Here is a 10,205-nt window from a genome sequence, read left to right on the forward strand (position 1 = left end):
CTTGAAATGGGCTTCTGGAAAGTCTTCCCATTTTTGAATTCTTCTTCGATGACCTACCCCAGCACGTTACTTGAGGGCAGGTATCACCTAACGCCCCTCAGGCCTTGTGAACATTAAGTACCCAGCAGCAGCGGGTTTATAGCTGTTGTTACAGGAAGCGGCCACAAGGCGGCAGGATTTCTTCATGCTCCAGTGTGGTGACTCAGGCAACCAGAGCCTTAGGGAAAGTTGCGTTCCTGGCTTGTAAAAGAGAGGGGAGTGTGCCAGCACAAAGACTCAAGGGCTTGTGCCTCATTCCTTTTTCCCCCTTACCCTGGCAGATGCCGATCCCTGCATAACCACTCTGCTGAGGGTGCTGTCGTCCGTACATGGGGCTACTCTAAGGAAGGAGGCTGGAGGTGGGGACCTTACCACTAGGGGACCTGGTGACCAGGTCCCTTGTTAATGCTGTTTGAGCCCAGAGGGTCCACCATCTTTGGGGTGCAGTAGGCTTGGCTTAGGTGTAGGAGGGCCTGCCTGGATCTGGTGATCGTAGTCCCATCTAGAGGGGACGGGGCACTCTGAGTCCGGGCAGGGCTCCTTTGTTGGCACGTCCTCCCCGCTGGCTCCCTCAGCACCAGCGTACTCCAGCCATGGGACCCAAGGCTGCTCGGGCTCCAGGGATGTGACACCAGCCCAGGTCACCAGGCCTGAGGGTAACAGAGTAGGCATTTCTTTCCTTACTTTTTTGTGAGTTGTTTTTCATTTAACTTTTACTTTAACTTGGAGTAGACTTGATTTACAATGTTGTTTTTGTTTTAGGTGTACAGCAACTTGATGCAGTCATAGATATCCATATGTCTATTGTTTTTCGAATTCTTTCCCCATTTAGGTTATTACAGAGTGCTGAGTAGGGTTCCCTGTTCTGTATAGTAGGTCCCTGTTGATGATCTATTTTATATGTGTGTGTGTGGGTGTGTGTGTGTGTGTTTGTGTGTGTGTGTTAATGCCAACCTCCTAATTTATCCCCACTGCCCACCTTTCCCCTTTGGTAAACATAAATGTCTTTTTGAAGTCTGCCAGCCTGTTTCTGTTTTGTCAAGTTGTCATTTGTATCAATTTTTACATTCCACCTATAAGTGTTATCCTATGATATTTGTCTTTGTCTGACTGTGTTCACCTAGTTTGATCACCTCTACATCCATCCATTTTGTTGCAGATGGCATTATTTCATTTTTTTAATGGCTGCATCATATTTCATATATATGTACACCACATCTTCTTGAGCACCTAACATGAGCCAAGTATTATTGTGTGGAGTTTATATTCCTTATCTCAATGGTATAATAGCTCTCTGCAGTAAGGGGTTATTATGGTCACAATTTTTTTCCCCATAAATAAATAAATAAATATGTTTATTTATTTATTTATTTATTTATTTAGCCTGTGTTGGGTCTTCGTTCCTGCACGTGGGCTTTCTCTAGCTGCGGCGAGTGGGGCCTACTCCTCGTTGCGGTGCACAGGCTTCTCATTGCGGTGGCTTCTCTTGCCGCGGAGCACAGGCTCTAGGTGCGCAGGCTTCAGTAGTTGTGGCTCGAGGGCTCAGTAGTTGTGGCTCACGGGCTCTAGAGCTCAGACTCAGTAGTCGTGTCGCACAGGCTTAGTTGCTCTGGAGCATGTGGGATCTTGCCGTGTCCCCTGCATTGGCAGGCGGATTCTTAACCACTGCGCCCCCAGGGAAGTCCTATTGTCAGAATTTTACAAATGAATACGTGGGGGTATACTGAGAGGTTTGAATTCAAATTCAGTGAGTATGTCTCCACGTGTGACCATGGTTGCACCACTTTCGTTTTTCATCTACCCCTATTGCTGTTTTGTGCCCCACTCTAGGTTCTTGAGGTAGGTATCCCAGGCTTCTCTCTCTTCACTACTCCTGGCCCTGCCGCTGAAAGACCTCCCGTGACCTGGCTCCATACACGGAGCCTGGAAGGGCCAGTCGCAGCCTCTGTCTTCCCTTCCATACTCAGAGCTGAAGATCTTACTCAGAGGCCTTACTGGTGAGGAGTCAGACACTTACAGAAAATAATAGGAACAAAAGACAGAAAAGTTGGGGAAAGCAACTTTAGAATTGATCAGAGCCTGGCGACGGGGAAGAAGGCTAGAGAACCATGCTGGCTGGCAATCGATGTTACCTAAATGAGTGTGTATGTGAAGATCTGATCGTTTATGTAGCAGAGCCAACTGTTGAGATAGGCATGTATGACAAGAAGCTGATAGCTGCTTGGACTTGCTAAAAATTGAATTACTTTTAAGCAATACAGTGTTTAGTGAGGAGAAGTGGCTATGCCTCAGTATATTTCCAATGCCAAGAATATGCTGGTACCTAATTAGGCACCTGAGTCTTGTGCCACCCTGTGATAGAATCTGCATTGCATGCCATCCATGCCAGGAGAACCAACCACCAGTCCAGCAACTGGAATGGATGAGAAGCCCTCAAGTGGACACTGTAAGGTGGAGGGTTATTGAGATAGTACCTGAAACAATGTCCTGAGAGCACCACGTTGCTGGATTTGACGTTAATAAAGCTTTTGCTCCAGGCATATTGATACCTCAGAAAAGCCTGTGTAATTATAACAAAATTAGAAGTTTATTTTTTCTTTATTGAGTGTTGTAGTACAATGGGAACTGACACAGCAAAATTTGTTAACATTGCTAGAAAGTGGGTTACGTCCTTCTAAATTTCACTGCGTCTACCAACTTGTAGGCAATAGGGATATGGTACGACCAATTTAAATTTTATATTTTAAAATACCACTCAGAAATGTTGAACTTAATATGATGATTTGAGCACAGACATCCAACTCTCTAATTCCCCATCCTTGTGACTGATCTTGTCCTGAAAAGAATACAAAAGAGAAGAGAACAAATAACAAGACTACCTTTTGCCTCAATTCTTAAGGACTTTTCTTCATTCTTAAAGACTTGTGTAGATGGATCTGAATTGATCGTGAGGGATGACTCAAAGCCTTTTCTGAGAAAGTTTCTGTTTCTTAGGCAGCAAGTAGAGGAGATTTGAGCAAGGTTTTATTAATGTCCCTGAGTTTGGAGGAGCTAGGAGGGCATACTGAGTGACTGTTGAGGGACCAGATGAGAATGTCAGTATTTGTTGCAATAGCTCAGTAGTAATAGAAGCTCTATTAAACAAAGCCAAAGATGGACAGGTCTTCTCTCTGACTATCCTATTCTGAAGAATGGGACAAAGAAGGAAAGTACACACAACATGGCCAGATCACAGGGCTTCTCGGTCAAAGAGAAAACTGATAAAGCCAGTACCTGGTGGGTTGGCCTCATCAAATGTGAGAGACACTCTGTAGGTTCCCCTCAATTCCTGAATTCTGGTCGATCTTTATTTTTTTTGCGGTACGCGGGCCTCTCACTGTCGTGGCCTCTCCCGTTGCGGAGCACAGGCTCCGGACGCACAGGCTCAGCGGCCATGGTTCACGGGCCCAGCCGCTCTGCGGCATGTGGGATCTTCCCGGACCGGGGCACGAACCCGTGTCCCCTGCGTTGGCAGGCGGACTCTCAACCACTGCGCCACCAGGGAAGCCCAAGAATAATTTTTAGAAGACACTAGTTGTCTCTAAGAAACATTAAGTGGAACACAGGTCACTATGAAAATACATCACTTTGCCAGTTTGCTTCATAATTTACTTTAAAAAGTTGTGTAGCTTTCATCATACGTGACTTATACAAATGTCTTAATAAGCATTTTTAAAAGTTTAAAGGTATTTCTAAAATCGAATAGATTCTTTTGATTTTTTTTTAAACCTTTAGCCCTGTTGTTACATTTACTGTGTATCAGTGTAAGAGACTGAGTTTGTGTGAAGGATACAAATTTACACACATTTTATAGCAACTTATACCCTAACATCTACAAAATTCACATTTATAATACAAGCAAGTACAAAGCCAGGATAAAACTGTTGAATTCCAAAAAGCCAAACTGTATACTATTTTTATTTTGTCCCCTTAAAAAAAGTTCAGCTTCGGCACCAAATTCATAAAGCCCTCTTAGAAGTTTGGGAAAAAAAATTCCAGATATATTTCAGCAAACACAAACAGTTTTTCTGTGCTGGTGAAGTAAAGGATTTCCCATTTTCTTCTGGCCCCTGAGTCTGCGTCCCATGGTAAGTTTAACAGAGTTCTTTCGCCGTGAGTTTGTCGGGAGGCTTGCAGGCTGAGCACCGCTGCTTCAACTTAAATCATTTTGTCTATGCTTCTTCACAAGAGGGCCAGAGTTGGATTCTTCTAATGTCCTTTTGAAGTTTGTTGGAGGGGTTCTTTCAACTTCTTGAGCTTTCATTTGACCTGGGATCGACATCTCTAAGTTTTTTTGGTCCATGATGGTGTTTGTTGAATTGGTAGGCACAAGGCCAACTGACAGGCTATTATTCAAAGCATCATGTATCCTTAAAGTCAGGGCTTTAGTGCAGTTTTCTTCAAGTGGCTCTGGATCTTTTGAGGATATGACTGCAGCCTGGACATTCCCTCGAGCTATCTCAGTTGCGACTTCTAAATAATTCTCTGAGAAGGCATTACTACGAACAAGAGCAGGTATGTGGTCCTTAGAGTTCAGCCTTGGCCATGGGTCCTCCTCCAGTGACTTGACTGGTGGTGTAGAACATGGAGAAGGAGTCATCACGCAGGTTTCTTGACTATTATAGGAAGGGCCATCAGTCAGGTTCAGATAGAGCTCGTCTTCATTGGTGAAATCTCCCTGAGTGCCCACTCCTGGAGAGATGCAGATTACTATGGCACTAGTATTATCCGCTCGAAGCCTACGCTGCCTCCAGCGGCCTAGAGCTCGATTCACAAGCATTTTGGCACAAGACTGTCCATGCTCACCCATCAGGTATTTTATCTCCTCTTGGTCCTGGCACATTGAGATGGCATCTTGAGGTGGAATCATATTCCAAAGACCATCACTCCCCAAGATAATATACTTGTGCTTCTGGGGATCAAGAGTGTGGACACTTGTGTCTGGTTCAGGTGACACCACAAACTCACCACTGAAGAAATCATAGCTCCAGAAATCCCCAAGTGCTCTTGCTACTGCCAGAAATGGAATCTGGTCAATGACTGTGCTCCTTCTCACAGGTCCACTGTGAGTGAGCCGAGGTCGTTTCCAAACGACACGATTCACCCCAGACTTGTTCATCACGCTCCCACCAAGTCCTTCAATTCGTTCTCTTTCCTTGGGAAGTTCTGGCTTATGGTCCTGTGTCACCTCCACAGCTCTGACAAAATCATCCTTTGGGTCATCCTGCATTCCAAGAACCACCCCTGAGTCACCCACATGAGCTACATACATCTTCAGGCCCCGTATGATGACCACACTGGCAGTTGTCCCTGACGTGCTGGGAAGACCTTTCATAGTCTTTGGCCATTCTGCCAGTTTCTTCCACATGGCGAGATGACAAGCGAGGAAGCCTTTGCGGATGGCAGCGCACACCTTCGCCGGCTCGGAAGAGGTGAAGCCCTTCTGCTTCTTGATGAAACCCCACAAGTGCTCCCGGGCAAACTGTGCCGCCTCCCGCCCGCCGTGCCCGTCGCACACGGCGAAAAAGGCCACTGAGGAACGACGGCGACAGCAGCAGCCGGGAGCCGGCGAGGCCCCGGCGTCCGGCGGCGCGTCGCAAGCCTCTCGGGCTGCCACCGCCGGGCCTTTCCCCGAGATTTCGCCGCCAGGAAAAGCCAGCGGTGACCGCTGCGGAGGCAACGGCTGAGAGAGAGACCGCCGCGGCGAGGGTTCTTCTTCAGCCGTGGGCTCGGGCTCCACCACGATCTGAGTAACGTCCTCCATGTGCTTCCTCCCGCCCTGGTCTGAGAAGACGCTCACTCCCAGGGAGTACAGCCCCGCCATGGCAGGCTGGCCGAGATCCCGCCGGTCCCACGCAGCCCGCCGAATGCGGCAGTGGGATGCACACTCGGCGCTCGCCGGCCAACTATTGTTTATCTTCGACTACGTCGAGAAGGGGGAGGGGCGCGCACGAGGTCGAGACTTGTCCGCCAGAGCTGGGCAGAAGCGCCAGGGGGAAAGGAGCCGACCAGCTGCGTCTGCGCAGTGCGCCTCCCGGGAGGGTTGTTCTTCACACTCTGTTGAAGTCAGGCTTGGCCATGAGACTTGTTTTGGCCAATGCAAAGTGACCCTGACCCAGCCTCATGCACAGCATCCCGTTCCCTTTGAGTAGAACGCCTCCCCTCCCCGAGTTGCCTACTTAGAGAGCTGCTACTCATCCCAAACAGTCAGCTGGCTCAGAAGCCTCAGCCCACCTATTCAGGCAGGTGTCAAGAGCAGCCTGCTCATTCCTTTGTGGTAGCTCTGGTCATATTATTCACTTCCACACCTTCTCTCTCCCACCTGGAGATCCTTGTGGGCAGAGGATAATGTTCTAGTCATCTTTGTCACCCTGGCACCTTATATAGTTCATGGCACATAGGAGATACTTAATAAATCTTGGATCAAGTGAGTGAGTGAAATGATTTCTGCAATCAGTAGTTACAGCATATATTGGACAGTTCAAGCACGTCAACATTCATTTATTCGGCAGACATTTATTAAGCTCATTCTTTGTGCCAAGCATCGTGATAGGTGCCAAGATTACATTTGTGAATAAGTCCTGGCATCTGTCCTCGTATTGCTTAGGAAACCTACAAGAAGATAGACAGCCATATACAGTGGAAGGCAGGAGTCTGGCAAGAAATACAGTTTCATGAATCCCCCCCACATTGAAAGATCAGAGAGCAGAATAGAGGAGTGGGGTGGGGGACTTCCCTGGTGGTGCAGTGGTTAAGAATCCGCCTGCCGTTGCAGGGGACACAGGTTCGAGCCCTGGTCCAGGAAGATCCCACATGCTGCGGAGCAACTCAGTCCGTGTGCCACAACTACTGAGCCTGCGCTCTAGAGCCCTCAAGCCACAACTACTGAGCCCACGAGCCACAACTACTGAGCCTGCGTGCCACGACTACTGAAGCCTGCACGCCTAGAGCCTGTGCTCCACAACAAGAGAGGCCACTGCAGTGAGAAGCCCGCGCACTGCAATGAAGAGTAGCTCCCGCTCGCTGCAACTAGAGAAAGCCCATGCGCAGCAACAAAGACCCAGCGCGGCCATAAATAAATTTATTTTTTTTTAAAAAAAGGGGCTTCCCTGGTGGCGCAGTGGTTGAGAGTATGCCTGCCGATGCAGGGGACACGGTTCGTGCCCCGGTCTGGGATGATCCCAGATGCCGCGGAGCGGCTAGGCCCATGAGCCATGGCCACTGAGCCTGCGCGTCCGGAGCCTGTGCTCCGCAACGGGAGAGGCCACAACAGTGAGAGGCCCGCGTACCGCAAAAAAAAAAAAAAAAGGAGTGAGGTGGGGCTTGCTCAGGTTAAGTTCTGTACAATGGCTATGGCAAGAGGTTGTTGAATTAATGGCTGTTATGATTCCATACGGAATGTTGGCCATGCAGGGGTGCTATTTACTTCTTCAAATCCTCATTATTTAAAACATTTCTCTTATACTCCTGATTCTGGGACTAGCCTAGGTGGTCTCTGTCAAACCCCACCTGCCAGCCTTGAAGTTCAGCACACTTCCTCACTTTTATGCCTTCTGAGGGGATTGCTGTCTGTGACTGGGGAGAGCAATTCAGGATACACATTACTATGCGTTCTCGGAATTCATCCTCAGGTCTTAAATGGTGTGATCAGCTAGACAGTGTCTCCTGACCTTGAGAAGGAGCGATTGGCATTAGGAAGCACGCTGAGCTGATGCGGCCCTGCACTTAGTCTCTAGACTGCTGCTTGGTTCCAGGAACGAGGTAAGAGAATCATCATAGCTTTTCTGAGGGCTCTGTGAGCAAGGAAGAGATGAGGCTTGATGAGGCTGGAAGAGAAGACAGCTGTCGTTTGATGAGCACCCATTAGGTATCACGTTCCTTCCATTCACTGTCTATGTAAAACTTTCTAATAAACTTCATGAGGTAGGCATTATATCCCCATGTTATAGATGAGGAAACTGAGGCTGGATGGGTGCATTATTTGTCCAAGGTTACACAGCCCAAAGTGGTGACATTCGGTTTTAAAACCAGGTCTGTCTCTCTCCGCAGCCCCAAATTCTCTTTCTTCATGTGATTTGCAAGATAGAGCCCCTGCCCTTGTAGCATTTGTAACTTGCTTAAGGAGACAAGATTCCTGAAAGTATGTTTCATAAAGAGAGGTGACAGCGACTGACAGCTGATGAAAGAGCTACTTTTATGGACATGGGAATGGCCACACGATATTGCTAAGGAAGAAAACGCCAGCTTGAGAATAGCGAGGTAGGCTCCAGCGGAGGCAAACAGTGAGGTGTATCGTGCCCCCTACCCAGATCAAGATAGCCCAGACGGCTTCCTCACGTCTTCTGCCAGTCAGCCTCCTCCCAAGGGTCAACCACTGTAATGATTTCTCTTACTATAGGTTAGTGTAGATGACAAACAAAATAATTTAGTATCTGCTCTTTTATGTTTAGATGCTTTTACCACATTTATTGTCTGTGAGGTTTATCCATGTTGTTACGTGTAGCAGAGGCTTTTTAAAATTGCTGAGTACTGTTCCATCGACTGAATATACCACTGGTTGATGGATATTTGGGTGGCTTCAGATTTGGGGCTTTTGTAAATACTATGAACGTTCTTTTACATGCCTTTTGACTGACCTATTCATGTATATCTCTTGAATATCTATAGGTAGATAGATACATTGATATAATTTTATATTAATTAAGTATTTTATGAGTGGAATTGCTGCATCACACAGGTTAGGCATATGCTTGGCTTAGACAGATACTGCCAAAAGTTTTACAAAATAGTTGTAATGAAGTATCCTGCTTCCAGCAGTGTAAGAGAGTCTTAGGTACTCTGCAGCCTCCTCCTTCATAGTCTTTTCTAGTTCCCCGAACACGGATTGAACCCATGCCCTCTGCATTGGAAGCACGGAGTCTTAATCACTGGACCACCGGGGAAGCCCCTGGGTAGTCTTTTTAATATTAGCCATTCTGGTGTTACTATAGATGTAACATATTGTGGTTTTAGTTATATTTCCCTAATGACTAATGATGTTGAGTACCTTTTTCCTATCCTTATTGGCCATTTGGATATTCTTTTTGTGTAGGTAGTAGCGTTGGGGTGAGGGTTCTAACTGTGCCTGCAGGGGCTGGCATGGTTTGAACTTCCACTGGCACCAGGAGAGGGAGCCCGCAGGGTTTCTTACAAGCCTGTCCAGGTGTGGGGCAATAGGAGAAGAGGGGAGAAAGAGGTTTGGAAGCTGTTAGTGATCAAATATCAGTAATGAAGTTATACTCTTTATTACAATGTTGCTCAGATCTGTGGTGATAAGATAATAAATCTGAAATAGCCAATACTTACCTTGTTGCCTACACTTGGAACACAAGATAAATAAGTATGAAAATGAGATACTGATTATCTTAACTCTTTGGTCTGGACCAGGGAACTAGCCTTTAAATGTGGTATGTCCTGCTTGGCTGAGCTGTGACTGTTTTACAGGTGAGAACTAGGTGGTAGAATTTCAGAAAAAAAAAATACAGTCGTGACAGAAGCATGGAGCCTTGACTCCCCAAATAGTAATAAGCTTAAAGAATATGTCTTATGTAAATTATTTCTTCTCAATTCTCACAGAGACTGTGGAATAGAGAGGGAAGGCATCATTTTATATTTGCCTTTATTTAAACATTTTAATAATGATTTAATTATTTTAACGTTAAAGTACATGCTGACCATAAGGTGGTTTACAGCCTCATCCCTGGTCATGTGCCTTGAGTCTAAATTTTCTCTGACCTGCCATTAGAGACAAAGTTTAAGAATTACTGCATAAGGGATGCACCTCTTAATAAAACAAGGTCCTAATGTTCCAGAAACAAAAGGAGCCACCTGGAGGGAGCAAAGGGCAGTGGGACTGGCAGGCCCTAACTCACCCCTCTATAATTTGTTGTCTTTCCCTTAGAGTTACTGAATTTTCTCCTCTTTGACAGTGTGTCTGACCCTTAGTTTACTCAGATATGGTTCCTCTCTAGCCAAGGCAAGGACAAAAATCCATTTTACACTTTTCCCCAATTCCTTGAGTGGTGGAGCCTAGATTTTGAGGCTTACTTTTTCCATCTATACAATGGAGACTATAACATCTACTTGTG

At 46.6% G+C, this 10,205-nt stretch overlaps 1 pseudogene across 1 annotated transcript; it reads right to left on the reverse strand.

Moving 5' to 3' along the window:
- Window positions 1–4,084: 4,084 nt before the first annotated feature.
- LOC308624472 (protein phosphatase 1D-like) lies at window positions 4,085–9,298 on the reverse strand (annotated as a pseudogene). The gene has a single exon. The product of its transcript is annotated as a protein phosphatase 1D-like (transcript).
- Window positions 9,299–10,205: the final 907 nt, after the last annotated feature.

The sequence above is a fragment of the Mesoplodon bidens genome (assembly GCF_964165515.1).
Source record: "Mesoplodon bidens genome assembly, chromosome: 10".
NCBI classification, from domain to species: Eukaryota; Metazoa; Chordata; class Mammalia; order Artiodactyla; family Ziphiidae; genus Mesoplodon; species Mesoplodon bidens.